This window comes from Ictidomys tridecemlineatus, chromosome 5, assembly GCF_052094955.1.
Source record: "Ictidomys tridecemlineatus isolate mIctTri1 chromosome 5, mIctTri1.hap1, whole genome shotgun sequence".
NCBI classification, from domain to species: Eukaryota; Metazoa; Chordata; class Mammalia; order Rodentia; family Sciuridae; genus Ictidomys; species Ictidomys tridecemlineatus.
The window spans coordinates 50,879,437-50,894,301 of record NC_135481.1 but is presented as its reverse complement, the minus strand read 5'-3'; the positions used below and the strand labels follow the sequence as shown (position 1 = coordinate 50,894,301).

The 14,865-nt window shown below is 39.8% G+C and overlaps 1 protein-coding gene across 2 annotated transcripts in view; it reads right to left on the bottom strand.

The window, feature by feature from the left end:
- Positions 1-14,865, bottom strand: part of Samd4a (sterile alpha motif domain containing 4A) — a 208,527-nt gene that overhangs the window by 74,030 nt on the left and 119,632 nt on the right. The gene's annotated exons all lie outside the window — the stretch shown is intronic.

Here is a 14,865-nt window from a genome sequence, read left to right as displayed (position 1 = left end):
TTCATAAAACTGCCAAGGACGGAAGGCGGCTGGCACGCAGACATGTAGACGTGAGTGGGGACCGGTCACGAGCGTGACCCCAGTATCGAGCTATCCCAGTCCAGCACGTGGAGAGCTTTTCTCTGGGCAACTGCTTCTCCAGTACCCCATCATTAGCCTGCTCCTGAACAGCATACAGATTGAGTGGCTGGGGGAAGAGGAGCAAGAGAATAATTCCAGAAGCAAAAATTACACAGCTGTCTCTAACCAGAGAGACAGCAAGATCACCAACAGAAAACCGGCAAAGAACTGTGAGCATAAAAAGCTTCATATTTTTTTCCCACAGTGTCAGAGATCAAAAAGAAAATCATCAAGCAATGTATTATTCACTCACCAGACTTCCATTTTTTTCGAGTATTGCCTTTACCCGATCTTGACTAATGGTGAGCTATGCAATGGTGCCCACCTTCATTCAGTTCAGGTCCATGATTGACTGGTCTCAATCAACATTGTGAGCTTCATACCCAAAGGAAAAACACTCTGGGAATCAAGAGCTTTCAGATTCAAAGTTTAGCAAATAATGCTTTGAGATCCCTGATGAATTTGGAGCTGCATTGCCCAAAGCAAGCAAATGTTCAAATGTGGCCATTTTTTACTCAAAGATGCCTTTATTGTATTTGTAGTGAGCTCTGACTTTTAAGTTAAAACTTGTGTATAATGTTCAGTTGAGGTATTAAGATTGTGTTGCTAGAATAGCAATGATCAAGAATACAAGTAACGATAAATGTTGGAGAAGATGTGGGGGAAAAGTTCACTCATCCATTGCTAGTTGGACTGCAAATTGGTGCAATCACTCTGGAAAGCAGTATGGAGATTCCTCAGAAAACTTGGAATGAATCCACCATTTGACTCAGTTATCCCACTCCTGGGTTCATACCCAAAGATCTTAAAATCAGCATACTACAGCAACGCAGCCATATCAATGTTTGTAGCAGCACAATTCACAATAGCCCTTCAACAGATAAATGGATAAAGAAAATGTGATATATATACACAATGGAATGTTACTCATCCACAAAGAAGAATGCTATTATGGCATTTGCCAGTAAATGAATGGAACTGGAGAATATCATGCTAAGTGAAATAAACCAATCCCCCAAAAGCAAAGGCCAAATGGTTTCTCTGAAAGATGAAACCCGAGGTACAGCAGATAGCCAATAAAAATTTTTACAGAGTAAAAAAAAAAATATGTTCTCTTTGATACATGGATGCTAACTCACAACAAGAGAGAGTAGGGAGAGGAAGAATAGAAGTTCATTGGATTAGACAAAGGGATTGAAGGGAAGGCATGGGGGATGGGAATAGGAAAGACAGTAGTATTAATCAGACATAACTTTCCTATCTTTATATATGAATACATGACCAGTATAACTCCACATCATGTAAAACCACAAGAATGGAATTTTAATTAGAATAAGGTTTACTCCATGTATGTATAATATTTCAAAATACACTCTCTCTTGTCACATATATGTAAAAAGAACAACAACAAAGATTGTGCTGCTAAACCTAGCAGAGTTAGTGACAATATTGCAGGCACAAAATAATTTCTTAAATAAATAATGATAAACATTTTTGAACAATGCCCTTTCTCACAGTCTAGTTCCCAATGGCCTAATGACTCCACCAAAATTCTCCCGAGTATGCTGTGGTCTTGAGCATTCTCCCACTCCACCCATGGCTGCAGACCCAGGCCCAGGCCTATTGCAGCCAAGGTCTCCTGTCAGCCTCTCTCCTTGGTACCACCTCTCTGGAGCTCCTGCATGCATCTGGGAAGACAGCATTCTCTGCATTTACAAGCACAGCTGAGCAGGGCTTAGAGCTACCACCTGCTCCACCATCCAGCTTCATATTAAATGGGACTAGTTAAAAATAACAAAAGTCACCCAAATCATCTCAACACACAGAGAAGACCATGATACATACTGCAAAAACTGTCACCTGCAGAAATATTCTCAATATTTGTTATTTTTAAATACTTTATAGATTACTAACTTGAGAGAGAACCTCAGGAACTCTCAGATTTAAAGAATGACGGCCAGTGAAGATTCATTAGCAACTGGAGTGTTCACACCTTAATTTGCAGTTTTAGTTAATGAAAAAATAATTTGATTCTAAAAACGGTGGTTTCAGGAAACTCTGGAGAAGCATACCCACTATATAAAATGACTCATCTCTATCATGTGTGCTTTTGCCCCAAATGACACTAATGACAGTTTCCTAATACGTACCCTCCTGTCAGCCCTTTTCTTCTAAGGAAATTGAATTTCCAGGCTCAGCAGCGTGGGCTGCCCTAGCTGTCCACTGGTGCCACTCATAGACTCTTCTGGGCAAAATTCAACTAAGGGACACTCATCTAATTTTATTTTGACTTGGGTATAAAGACATTGTTTTGTTGTTGTTGAATCCAAGATGGTTGGTAGTTCTTGAGATAGCTTAAAAGCTCATGTTTCTACCTCCACTGTGGAAATGTTTGGGTTGCTGGTAAACAAACAGGACCAGTAAACATTTGGAATTTTTATCGAGTCTCTTAAAACAAAGAAGATTCAAACAGTCCACTTTTCTTCCCAAAGGATCCCATCATGATGAAGCCACAAGCTCAGAACAAGAATGGCTTGCAAGTGGACGGTGACCTGGGCCACAGGTGACTGACCTGGTGAGCCTCTCTCATCATGCTTTTTTCTTTAAGAGGGTCCAATTTGTAATTATAGTGTGCTCCAGAACGTCACCAGCACTAAGGCCTTTACCAGTATTTCTTGTCAGTCTTTGTAAACACTAAAGACACATAATAGTGCCTTTACTGTATTTCTAAAGTGTTAAATCACTCATTTAGCATTACTATAAGCTAAATCACTGTCTTTTCCTTTAGGATACATTCTTTTTCCTCTTCTTTTTTCACTTATGTCTTCATGTAATACATACATACATACTATATATATATATCATATATCATATATAATTACATACTATTATATATAATGTACATATATATTTTTAAATAGGTAAGGCATGACACTGGCATGGTACTCACTTCAAAAGGCAGAGTGAAAAGTAATTCCCTCATGTGACCCCAGTCTACCACATGCCTGGTTCCATCTTCCAGGTAGGAGTTACTGGTATTCAAATTCTTTTTAAAATGAGAGAGACCAAAATCATACCAGATTTTCACTGAGTATGCAGTTAATGCTGCTGATAGCAGGTGGAGGGGTATCTCTTCTCACCTTCAACATATTTCACTCTCTGTCCACTCTACGCCCAAGAGAACTGGAGATTTTTCTAATACCCTGGAAACCTAATGATCCTTACGTGTAATCCAACCCCATGCCTTCATAAAGAAGTAGAAGTCCCCAAGAGTTTCAGATCACACAGAGGTAGAAACGGAGTGAATTTACTAATCCCTTGCCCTTTTCACTAGGATACATTATTTTTCTTCCAAACGCTCTGAACTCTTGGGACCAGTCCCTTTCCTGGCCGGTATCTATATGCATAGACTCATTTATCCCTTGTAAGTCTTATTCTGTTATATAAAGATCATTTTAATAAATTTGAATAATCTTATACTTATTATCACTCACTTAAAAAATTATTCCTGTTAGGAATGGGTCACAAAGAAGCAACATTAACCAATTTTAACCTGTTCTTTATCCTTTCCTTTTAAAGTCTGATCAATGTTAAGGCATTTAGTAAGATATATCCCCGAAACCATCCTTAAGGGAATACTGGGATTTGTGGGATGCTAGGTCTTTATAGAGTTGAATCAAAGTAACCTGATTTCAATTTAGTATATAGAATAGCTTTGTCATGGGGCTGCTCCAGGGATCCTATTCCCACCATAGTTACTTCAGAGCTGGGGCTGGTGGAAAAAGTTTCTTTTACTATGAACAAGTACAGCATCAACACAAATAAGGGCTTTCTCTTGTTGAGCATCTCCTACTGGGAAGTGCTTCTCATGCATTCTTCCATGAATCCACACCACCATTCTAAGAAGCTTGCTAAACTCTAACTTCACTCAGCCAACTTGCTTGAACAACCAGTGCTCTTCATTCCCTTTAAACTGCTTACTATGCTCGTGGCTCACCACCTCCTTCCAGGACTGTAGTTTACTTGGACCCTTCTGCTGTCACCAGTTGACTTGCAAGTGTACCAAGAGTCCAGTGAATTTGTTCTCAAAGCTATTTATGCTAGTTGTACTTGTTGTAAACAATTTTGAAAAGTTTTACAGAAACAATGATGTATGAGTTAAAATGTCAATTTTTACAAGAAATTAGTTTTAATGCATGAAAACTTGCTTAAATGCTTTATAAATATTAACTTTTTTGCTTAAAAATTTCTTATTGAATTCTATAGGAGAAAATAATAAGTTATAAAAAAAAAACCAGAATCTAGAGAAACTTTTTTTGCTGTGATTGTTTTTTTTTGCAAGTATCTCCAAATTTCCATTTTATTTTAAAGAAGTCAGAGGTGATAATCCACTTCCGGGTATGCTTTCTTCAGGAAAGAGCAACCTTTCAGAGGCCCTTGTCTCAAAGAAAGGGCCATGGCCCTATACAAAAAAGACTATGAATAGTTGTATACACTTAGTGTTTTACATTAAAATAACATGTCTAAGGTCTTATTCCAATTACTTACCCTGATCAAGTCAACTAAGAGGCTTTCTGCCGCAGTCTGGCTGGGCACAAAAAACCGGGAGGTCACTAGCCAGTAGATTCAAGCAGTAGATTGAACAGCCACTAGATTCAAGCAGTAGATTCAAGCACGAACGAACTTTACTTTTCAACCCACGCCAACTCCCCGCGAGAACCCCACGGGAACTCCACTGGGAACTCTGCCGGAATTCTCAAAAATAGCGGGCACCTGAGGCAGCAGGTGCCGCCCCTTCTGGCAAAATGCCAGGCCCCATCTTGACCTGGTTGTGGCTCTCAACAGCTTTCCTACTGAAATTTGTTCCCCATTTTATAGATGAGGACAGAGGATTCAGAGGTCCAGTAACTTATCTATAGCTCCACCTAGTTATTTGGTGGAGCTGGTCTTTAAAGCTAACTTGCCTGACTCCAAAGCCATGTTCTTTATTGTTGATACTGTAAACTTGAATATCTAAAATGCCTCTCAGTCTTGTAATTCCCACTGCTCTGGCTTAGGTGGGGCTGTCTCCCCTGACCCCAGAATTTCATGTGTTAGAAGTTCAGTACCTCAATATTATCGTAGGAGATAATATAGGACCTTTAAGAGGTAGGGCCTGGGTTGGGGATATAGCTCAGTTGGTAGAGTACTCGTTTAGCATGCACAAGACCCTGGGGTTCAATCAATCCGCAGCACTACAAAAAAAAAAAAAAAAAAAAAAAAAAAGATCTGCACCTGGGGATACTCAGTAACACATTAAAGGCAATAAATGCTTAAAAAGAAAGAAAGGTGAGTCCTAATAGGAGGTCTTTGGGTCAATTGAAGGAGCTACCCTTGTAAAGAGATTAGGGTAGTTTTCATGTATTTTTTAATGAAATTAGCTTGTTTCATGTGTTTTATTACAGTAATGAAAAGCTGACTAATACAATTTGTGTGTGTGTGTGTGTGTGTTGGAGATTGAACCCAGGGCCTCATGCATACTAGGCAAGTGCTATATCACTGAGTCAGTTCCCCATCCCACAAATGTCTTACTGAAGTCAAGCAGAGGATTAAAGTATAAAATAACCCATTATAAACTTTTGGCCCCAAATGAGTTTTTCTGGACGTTTCTGAAAGGATACATCTCAGCGAGGTTAGTTGTAAAACTAAACGCTCAAGAAACCCTTGTTCCCTCACAGACTCTACTAACTCTAGCATCATGGAATTGATTATGGAAATGGTCCAAATGGCCTAAAGTATGTTGAAAGTTTTGGCCTTTTTCAAACTCACAAAAAAACCTTTCTAGCATTTTCTAGATTTTTAGAACCACCTGCTTTTCTTGCTTTCCCATTTATTTTCCTCCTTTCTGTTTCTGGTGGAGCCCGAGGGTCTCATGTGTTGTCTAAGCTGGGGCTCAAACTCACAATCCTCCTGCCACTGCCTCCTGAATAGGTGGAATTACAAGCATGCACTATCATACCCCGTTTTGCTTCCCCATTTCATACCCTTCTCTCAAATATCCTGATACCTATATGTTTTACCTTATATGATGCTGAGTGGGGAAGAGGGGATGGTAGGAATGATATTTGGTGTGTAAGAGGCAGAAAATATAGCCCAAAGTAATAGTAATTACTGCTACCAAGACTTACCCTTACCTTGACACCTGAAACCATGAAATTCAGGGGTTTAATGTGCTTGATATTAAAGATATCAAAGATACATATAAACTACATTGAAAACACATCTTTCTTCAGTGTAACTTGGGTTTGCCCCTGGAAATCTTTAAACTGAAAAAAAAAGTAAGCAAATGCAAATTTAAAGTTTTCCATTTGTTTGTGAACAGCTGGTGTTAGAACATGACTCTCAATCTTGTGAAATAATAGAAATCATAATAAGACTATAGAGCTCAAGATGAATTTTAAAGATGCCGTCTTGTTCATCCCCTCCTCTCCTCCCCTCTATCAGGCTGGTCCAGCTTGAGGAATTTATTCCAGCCAGAATCCATCCTATTTTTAAAGCATGGTAGAGAATGAGAACACAACGGTCTACCTCTGTAGCTCATCTAGTGTTTAATAACCCTCACTGTCATTAAAGTCTAAAAAAATCCTCCCAGATGGGGAAGGAATGACACAGCCTCATGACCCAAGGTGCACACAGCCCATAGAGATCTTTCCCTTTTCCCAAGCAGTGGGATCTCTGGTGTACAGTAAGCTAACAGGCTTCTTGCTTACTACAGTGTTTTTCTGACTGTTCTTCCCCAGGCCTAGAAAACAAACAATAGGCATTAGGAAGAAAAATAGGGTCCTGTAAAACCTCTGGACTCTTGGAAAAGGCTGAAGGTTTCATCTGTGTCAATGCTGGGTCCTCTGAGACATCCCCCCAAGCCGTCTTGACAACACAGTATGTATTAGGAAGGCCGATGCCATACTAAAAAAAGTTTCCCCAAAAGGGAAGGAAGCTAAAACTAAAAATATATCATGCCAGCTGTTGTAAATGCTTTTCTTTGAAGAGCAAATGAGGGGTTAAGGAAATAGTGGAATTTTTCAGTTACATTCCAGGTTGGCTAGATTGTGGGGAGGAAGAAATTTTCCACCAAGAAAGAAAGTCTGTTGGTGAAAGACAAAATAATTACATGAAAATTTACAAGGAACTCCAAACTAGACTGTGGCCCTGTTAGGGTGGGGGAGGTTTTGCAGTCAACAGGACACAACCAGGGTCTTCAAATCTTTATTCTTCCTTTTCAGTCTCCAAAGGCCACTTGGCAAAGCCCCATTTTTCTTACCAGGGCTGCCTAAAGCAACTGTCTCCTGTCCTTTCTTGAATACCTGTATTCTAATGGTTTCTTGCAAAAGCTGACTGGAATGAGCTCGAAATGGCTGAGGGACTTGTAAGGAAAATGGGCAGGGCAGAGGGAAAAAGAAAAAGAAGTTAGGGATCCCTGAAAGAGCTGGCCTTGGCTGCCTAAGGGGACAATGGAAATGCAGGATTATTTTTTTCAAGGTACAAATTAGGGGGATATTCACTTGTATCCCTCTCCTCATCAGCTGAAATGATTTTGCTTCAGAGGTTGGCTGTGTAGGTTCTTATAGACATCCCTTTCTTAAGTGGAAGGACTACCCAGGAAGGTCCATAACAAGAACCATCATTACCCTCCCCGCATTTATGCACATAAAAATCCAGGTACCAGATGCCCCAAGTAATTTTTATTAACTCTCAATTTTGAAATAATTATAGATTTACAAGAAATTTCAAAGATACTACACAGAAAATTATCATGTACCCATTACCCAGCTTCCTCCAAAGATGACATATAATCACGTTGCATTATCTAAACCAGGAAACTGACATTAACACAAAACAAGTAACCAGACCACAGGCCTTACCCAGATCTCAGCGGCTTTTATCTACTTTTTTTTTTTTTGTATGAACTTAGGTATAACTCTACGGCATTTGATGGCAGGTATAAATTTATATAACTACCTATACTTCCCTAGTCAAGATCATAGTATGTTTTCAAATGTCTATTGGTATTAAAACTGATTTGGTAAAATTAGTCACAAAAAGAATAATTAAAAAAAATGTCATTGCCTACTAGATTAGAGGAGGGCATCGGTTGGGAAGGGTATGAGGATGGTATGAGGAGAAACTTGAGGGTGAAATTGATCAAATAATGTTACGCGCATGTATGGATATGCCACAACGAAACCTCTTATTCTGTACAATTCTTAGGTACTAATAAAAAATTTAAAAGTTGCTGCAATAGATTAAGACAGAAGGCTAACTGATCAATATTTAGTGAAAACATTTAGAGAATATTTTGCTAAATGTTTAGTGAATTCCTAGGGACGCTTTCTCGTTTATTTTGGAAATTCATTATTTTTGTGAACATCTGTCTAGTGAGCCCAGGAATTTATTAAGTCCCTACTGTTCAGCAAACATTTACGGCAGTCTGGGCAGACAGGCTTGAATTTGCATGCCAGTCTCTTATTGAATTATAGTGGCTGCCTAGGGGGGCATATTGAGGGGATTCTGAGGCCAAATCTGGGCTTAGCAAGAAACAGCCATTATCTAACAGAGAAGCTTTACCATGGGAGAGGGGCTGTCGAATGCATGCCGGCAATGTGCCATCTCCAAAATTTCTGTGCCTTCTTGGACCACACAGTGTTCTGGGTGTTGGGAAAGAGGAATAAAGAAACACAACCCCTATCTCTAAGGAGTTCATAATTGGGAGTGTGCAGGTTCTTCATCAGGAGCCTGTGAGACCAGAGAGATCCAAGGTGTTGGCTGACACAAACATTACACAAGGTTTGGTCAACTTTGTTTTAGCCTTCACAAGTGATTCCAAATATAGGGGGCCTAGAACCTGGCTGAGCATTGCTAGGTTTGCTTCCTGTTTGAAGTCTGCTTGTAGAAAAGTAAACCATTCATGCACACTAAGTGTTTCCCAGCTTTCTGAAGTGCTTTCGGAACTCTCTGGTGTGGAGGTCAGCACCACCCCACCTGCCCCAGACTGCCTTGTCTGAACCTTTTCTACTTTTCACTGGTAAATCTGGACATGGGAAAAAAAAAAAATGAATGGAGTGAACTTGTTTCTGTTGAAATCGTTGCAGTACTTGATTCTTCCCAGTATTCTTTACATTTCACTTTTAAACACACTGACCTTTGCTAGCCCAGCATGAGGAAAGAACTTAGAAATTTTGGGTACAAAATGATTCCAAAGTGTCCCATTTGATCTGCCTACTTTACAGATGCATAGTCCAGTTTAGAACCATAGTATTTGTTTTATAATCTTAATAATACTTAACTTTTTTCTGATAAAAAGAATACATTTTAAAATTTCTGGAACCGTAGGAAAAAAAAGTGAATTAATAAAAAAGTGAATTAATAACAGTACTCAACCAACATACTGTTTACCACATACTGGGTATGATTTGAAACACTTTAAGTAATTGTTAACTCATTTTAATCCCTTTAACCCATGATGTGGGCATGATTGTTATGATCATTTGACAGATGAGGAAACAGGCACTGAGAGGTTGAGTCACCTAACCCTTCCTAGTTGCTTTTGCTCCTTTCCTTTCTTTTCTAAAGCCTTCAGGTTGAAGTGTCAGGCTCAGAGTCCTTGGCTATCTTCTTTATATCTCAACCATGGTAGTCTCAGCCTTTGTGCTGATAACCCCCAAACATCTATCTCAGATTTGTCCTCTCTCCCACAACTACATATCCATGTATCCAGCTGCCCACTCAATACCTCTGATTCTCTATCAGACCTGCCAGACTCATCACACAGGACACTGAGCTCGACTAGATCAAGACTTTCCCCATCTTTACTGATAGCAACATTGTCCTTCCAGTTGCTTAAGCAAAAAGCTCTGGGACTCATTCTTTAATCCTCTTCTGCATGCCTATTTATTCTTCAGGGAATATTGTTAACTCTACTTTCAAAATATTTGTAGACACTGGCTGCTTCTCACCCTCCTACTGTCACCATCCTGGTTTGATCCACCATTGTCGCTCGCCTGCATCTCTGCATCAGCCTCTTGGCGGATCTTCCTGTTTCTGTCTTTGTCCTGGTACAGTCTATTCATAGCACAGCAGCCAAAGAGATCCCCTTAAAAGTGAGTTAAGTCATATCACTCATCTGCTGAAAATCCTCCAATAGTTTCCTGGTTAACTGAGAGAAAAACACAGAATGCTTGAGTTGGCCTGTACTATCCAGAAGAATCCAGCTCTCCCAGCCATCTCTCCACCCTTTCCTACTATGTTCACTTCACTAATTCCCTTTCAAGCATCAGTCTTCTTGCTTTTACCCAAATAAACCAGGCATTCTTTTATCTTAGGATCTTTGCTCTAGCTTTTTTCCCCTGCCTGGGATATTCTTTTCTGTAGATACTTGGCTAACTCCTTCAACTCCATCAAATCTTTGTTCACGTGTCACCTTCTCAATGAAGTCTACACCGTGACCACCTTATTTCATAAGATATCCACCTTACTACTGGGTCTGATCCTTATTCTACTGTTTTTCTTATTTCCCAATTTTACCCCAAATGCAGATTGCAGAATCATGTCGGTTACACTCATCAATCTCTAATGACCTGTATGATTTACTTATACATTATAATTTACATCAGTGGACTGCTAAGCTGCACCAATGATGGCAACTTTGCCTTATCACCTGGTATGTCCAAAGTACCTCGAGCAGACAAGACCTATAGAAGGAGCTCAATAAACATTTTCTAAGGAATGAACACTTAAGTGAACCAATGATGTCCAAATAAGTACTAAATCTGAATCCTGATAATTCCACCTAGGACAACACTTCCAGGATCCATTCCTTCTGCTCTGTACCTGCTCTCATCCTAATGATAATTTCATTATTTCACTATTGAATTTTTGAAACCCACTGACTCATCACTTACTACCCATCTGGTTTTGCCCACAGATGACCAACTCTGTGGAGAGCACTGCTCCCATGCCTGGCCTCCTTAGGGGCTTTCATATCCCTTCCTCCACCTACTTTCATTGCTTTCCTTTGCTTCCACTTCATGAATCTTTCCTTTCTCTTCCCTGTCTCCCAACCCTACCTGCACACTACAACTCCATCTCTCTGCTCACAATGCATATTCCAACCTGAAGTGCCACCGTCCCTCTTTCCATCCTAGCCCACTTTCCACTTCCTCTTGCAAAAGTTCTCTTGACCCTCCAGTTCACAAGGATCTTGTGCCATCGCACACATTCACAGTGCTTACCATGAAAACCTTATGGTTTGAATGTCTCTCCTGGAAGTTCATGTGTTGGAAACTTAATCCCCAAACCAACAGTAATAGGAGGTGGTACCTTCAAGAGGCAATTGGGTCATAAGGGCTCTGCCATCGTGAATGGATTAATGTCATTATCACGGGAGTGGGTCTATTATAGATGTGAGTTTGGCCCTCTTGTGCTCTCTTGCCAAATGATACCATCTACCACAATATGCTGCAGCAGAAGGCCCTCAGTAGATGTGACCCTTCATTCTTGGACTTGCCAGCCTCCAGAACCATAGCCAAAAAATTTATTTATAAATTACCTAGTATTTGGTATTGTTTCAGCAGCACAAAACAGACTAAGTCAGACGCCTCCCCCATTCAACTGAAACTAATCCTACATCTCAGAGTAGCTCTTAGAGTATTATTTCTTACTACCATTTTATATAACTCTTTAATTAAATTGTTACATGAAATTTCTGTGTATAATAAGTCAGAGAAAAGGGAATATTTAATTTTTAATTATGAGACTGATAAATATTCTTTTTCCAGTTATATTATAGGCTCCCTAAAAGTTAACATAGTGCTTTAAGCTTCCTAGGGATTCAAACAGTGCCAGGCACACAGTAGGTAGACAACAAGTGTAGATGGAGGTAGTCAAATGATTTTGAATCTATACAGGGAAGAATCCACAAATGCTAAGGAACTTTGTTGAAAGTACAACCACCAAATTGGGGGAAAGGAGTGGAATAAACCAACATTAAAAACTAAAATACAACTATAAGGGGATGGCTTTCTACTTAATCTACATTAACTGTCATTTTTATGGCTGATAGAAAACATGCAGCACTGATTTTAGTTCTTGTAATAATGTTTTGTACAGATATTCTTTTACACTTTGAGGGAAATAAGAAATGTTGTTCTTCAGTGCAGTAGAAGTAGTTGTAAGTCTAAACCATTTTCTATGGCTGTGGAATGGCCAAAAGTCACAGCGTCTTGAAGATCCCTGGACTACAGGTGGCCCCTGACTCACGAGGGCCAGACTTCATGATTTTTCAACCTCATGACACATATGCAGAAAACCATTCTGTTTTTCTCTTCTTAGACAGTATTTAATAAATTACAGAAGACATTCAATACTTTATTATAAAATAGGCTTTGTATTAGATGATTTTGTCTAACTATAGGCTGCTGAAAATGTTCTGAACACATTTAAGGTAGGCTGGGCTAGGCTAAATCAAGATGTTCAATAGGTTAGTTGTACTAAATGCATTTTTGAATTATGATATTTTCAACTTATGATGGGCTTACTGGGACATCATCCCACTGTAAGTTGAAGAGCATTCATACTCTGCCATAGCTCATGCCCAGGGAAAGGTGCTCTTATCAGGTGACCATCAGAACTGAAAACAAGGGCACAGACTCTGCTTATCAGTGTTAATACTTTGCTCTTCACTGTTTTCCCCAGTTTCTTCCATTTATTTATGTAACAAACACCTATTGTGTGCTTATGATTGCTGCTCTGCCCAGGGTTGGGCATATGTATATATATATATATATATATATATATCCCTTATTAATTTAGCACAACCCTCAAAGGTAAGTATCATGAATGCTCCCAGTTTACAAGTGGAGACCTTGTTCAGAGTGGTTAAATAACACAGCCAAGTTATAGTTAGTAAACTGCAGGTCTGGGATTTGGACCTTGAGAGGGCATTGACACCAAAGTCCTTGTTCTTTCTACTTTGTCAAGTTTTGCCTCTCAGGAGCTTAGTGTGTGTTTGATAGAGGCACAGTGAACAAATGACCCAAAGGTTTGCAGTTTTGTTGAACACAACTGAACCACCATAGACCATGCAGAGGAGTAAACAATGACATTAACATTATGTTAACGAGATAGTAAAATTCAACATTGATATGGCATAAGTGTTTGAAAGAAACTTTCTGGAGAGAAGATCTGAGATCTTTCATCTCCTTTACTGATATTTTTAAAGAGGGCTCCAAAATCTTTCTTTTTCCAGAGGAAGTAATCTAGCCATTTGTTAAATCTGCAAGTTCTTTGTCACTCAAACATACTATACAGGGGTTCCAGGGTTAAAAAGGCAGGTCAGCCATCTATGAACTCCCTTCCCCTCCACTGGGCTGGGTAGCCACAGCAAGGAATAAGTGCCTGGTTGACTCCAACCAGATAACCATCTTGCAGATGCAAAATCTCAAAACCTGTCCAGGAGTATATAAGTCAGTTGATGAAAATGCATGATGGCCTCAGACTAATTTCAAGACAAATGAGATAAAACTGAGCCCCTTAAAACATAAAAGACCAGTTTAAAGAGGGAAGGCTGCTCAGAGATTGCACCTCTCCCAGTTATCAAAGAGTTTTGTAACAATAACTTGACCCCTTTGCTGACCCAGGAAACTTGGGCCAAGAGACAGTCATCTGCCCACATGTGTCTGCAATGATATCTGCAGCCATCACTGTCATCACACCAAGGCTAGTGAAACTGTTCTTGCTGGATTACTAGCCTGTGAAAGACATTGACTGCCATCGAAACCTTTTACATAATAAGTTAATGATGCACTAATCACCAAATTCCCCAAATGCTCAAGTTACCCGTATCTAAATGTAAAAAGAGAAAACAGAAATTTTCAAAAATCTCTTGTAGCAATATCAATGCAACATCTTCATTATTTCCTTGTGTATTTAACTAAGGTACCATTTTCAATTAATGTTGTTATAATTCAACATTCTTAAGTATTTGAGATAGCCCTTGAAAGAGGCTCCTTAGCCAAAGATTCAAGTGGAGGTAGAGGTCCAGAGGCATCCCTGCTAACTTTTAAACATTCTCATGTCTTTTAATTGGGGGTTCCTGCATGTCGACAGGCACATCAAGTCTAACCTCTTCCCCAAGAAAGTTATCTGAGTGGTAGCATTGTCTTCATGGTAATGCATCAAGGAATACACTCGATGGTAGCTGTTTTGTGGCTTTATATGGGCATGAATGGTAGGTTGATCACTTTGCTTGGCCTAAGTGGGAAGTCACAGAGAGGACTCCTGGCCCCAGTGCCCAGCTGTAGGCACAGCACTTTGCTTTCATGGCTAAAAGAACAAAGGGGCTGTCCTCTGCTCTGCCCTCCCACAGAGCAGTTCCTGACCCACCTCTCCTAAGATGTTAGATGGAGTGAGAAGAAGCCCACAGCATTCACACCAGGCCGCAGCACAGAGCAGCATTCTCAGTTAGCAAACCTGCTCTCCCTGGTGAGGAGCAGAAGTGGCCCCAGACAACTGGGGAATCAAACCAGGAAATGCAAGGGTGGGGACATTCCAGGGTAAAACTTTTTAAAAACAAAAAATACATATATAAAGAAAAGAAGATGCATGAAGCCACGAGATTGGCTAGTTAACCATGGGTTAGAGTCAGGTTTAAAGGATCATAGTAATTCAGTGTCTCAGTAGATCCCCAAACCTCAGAGTGAAAGACATAGG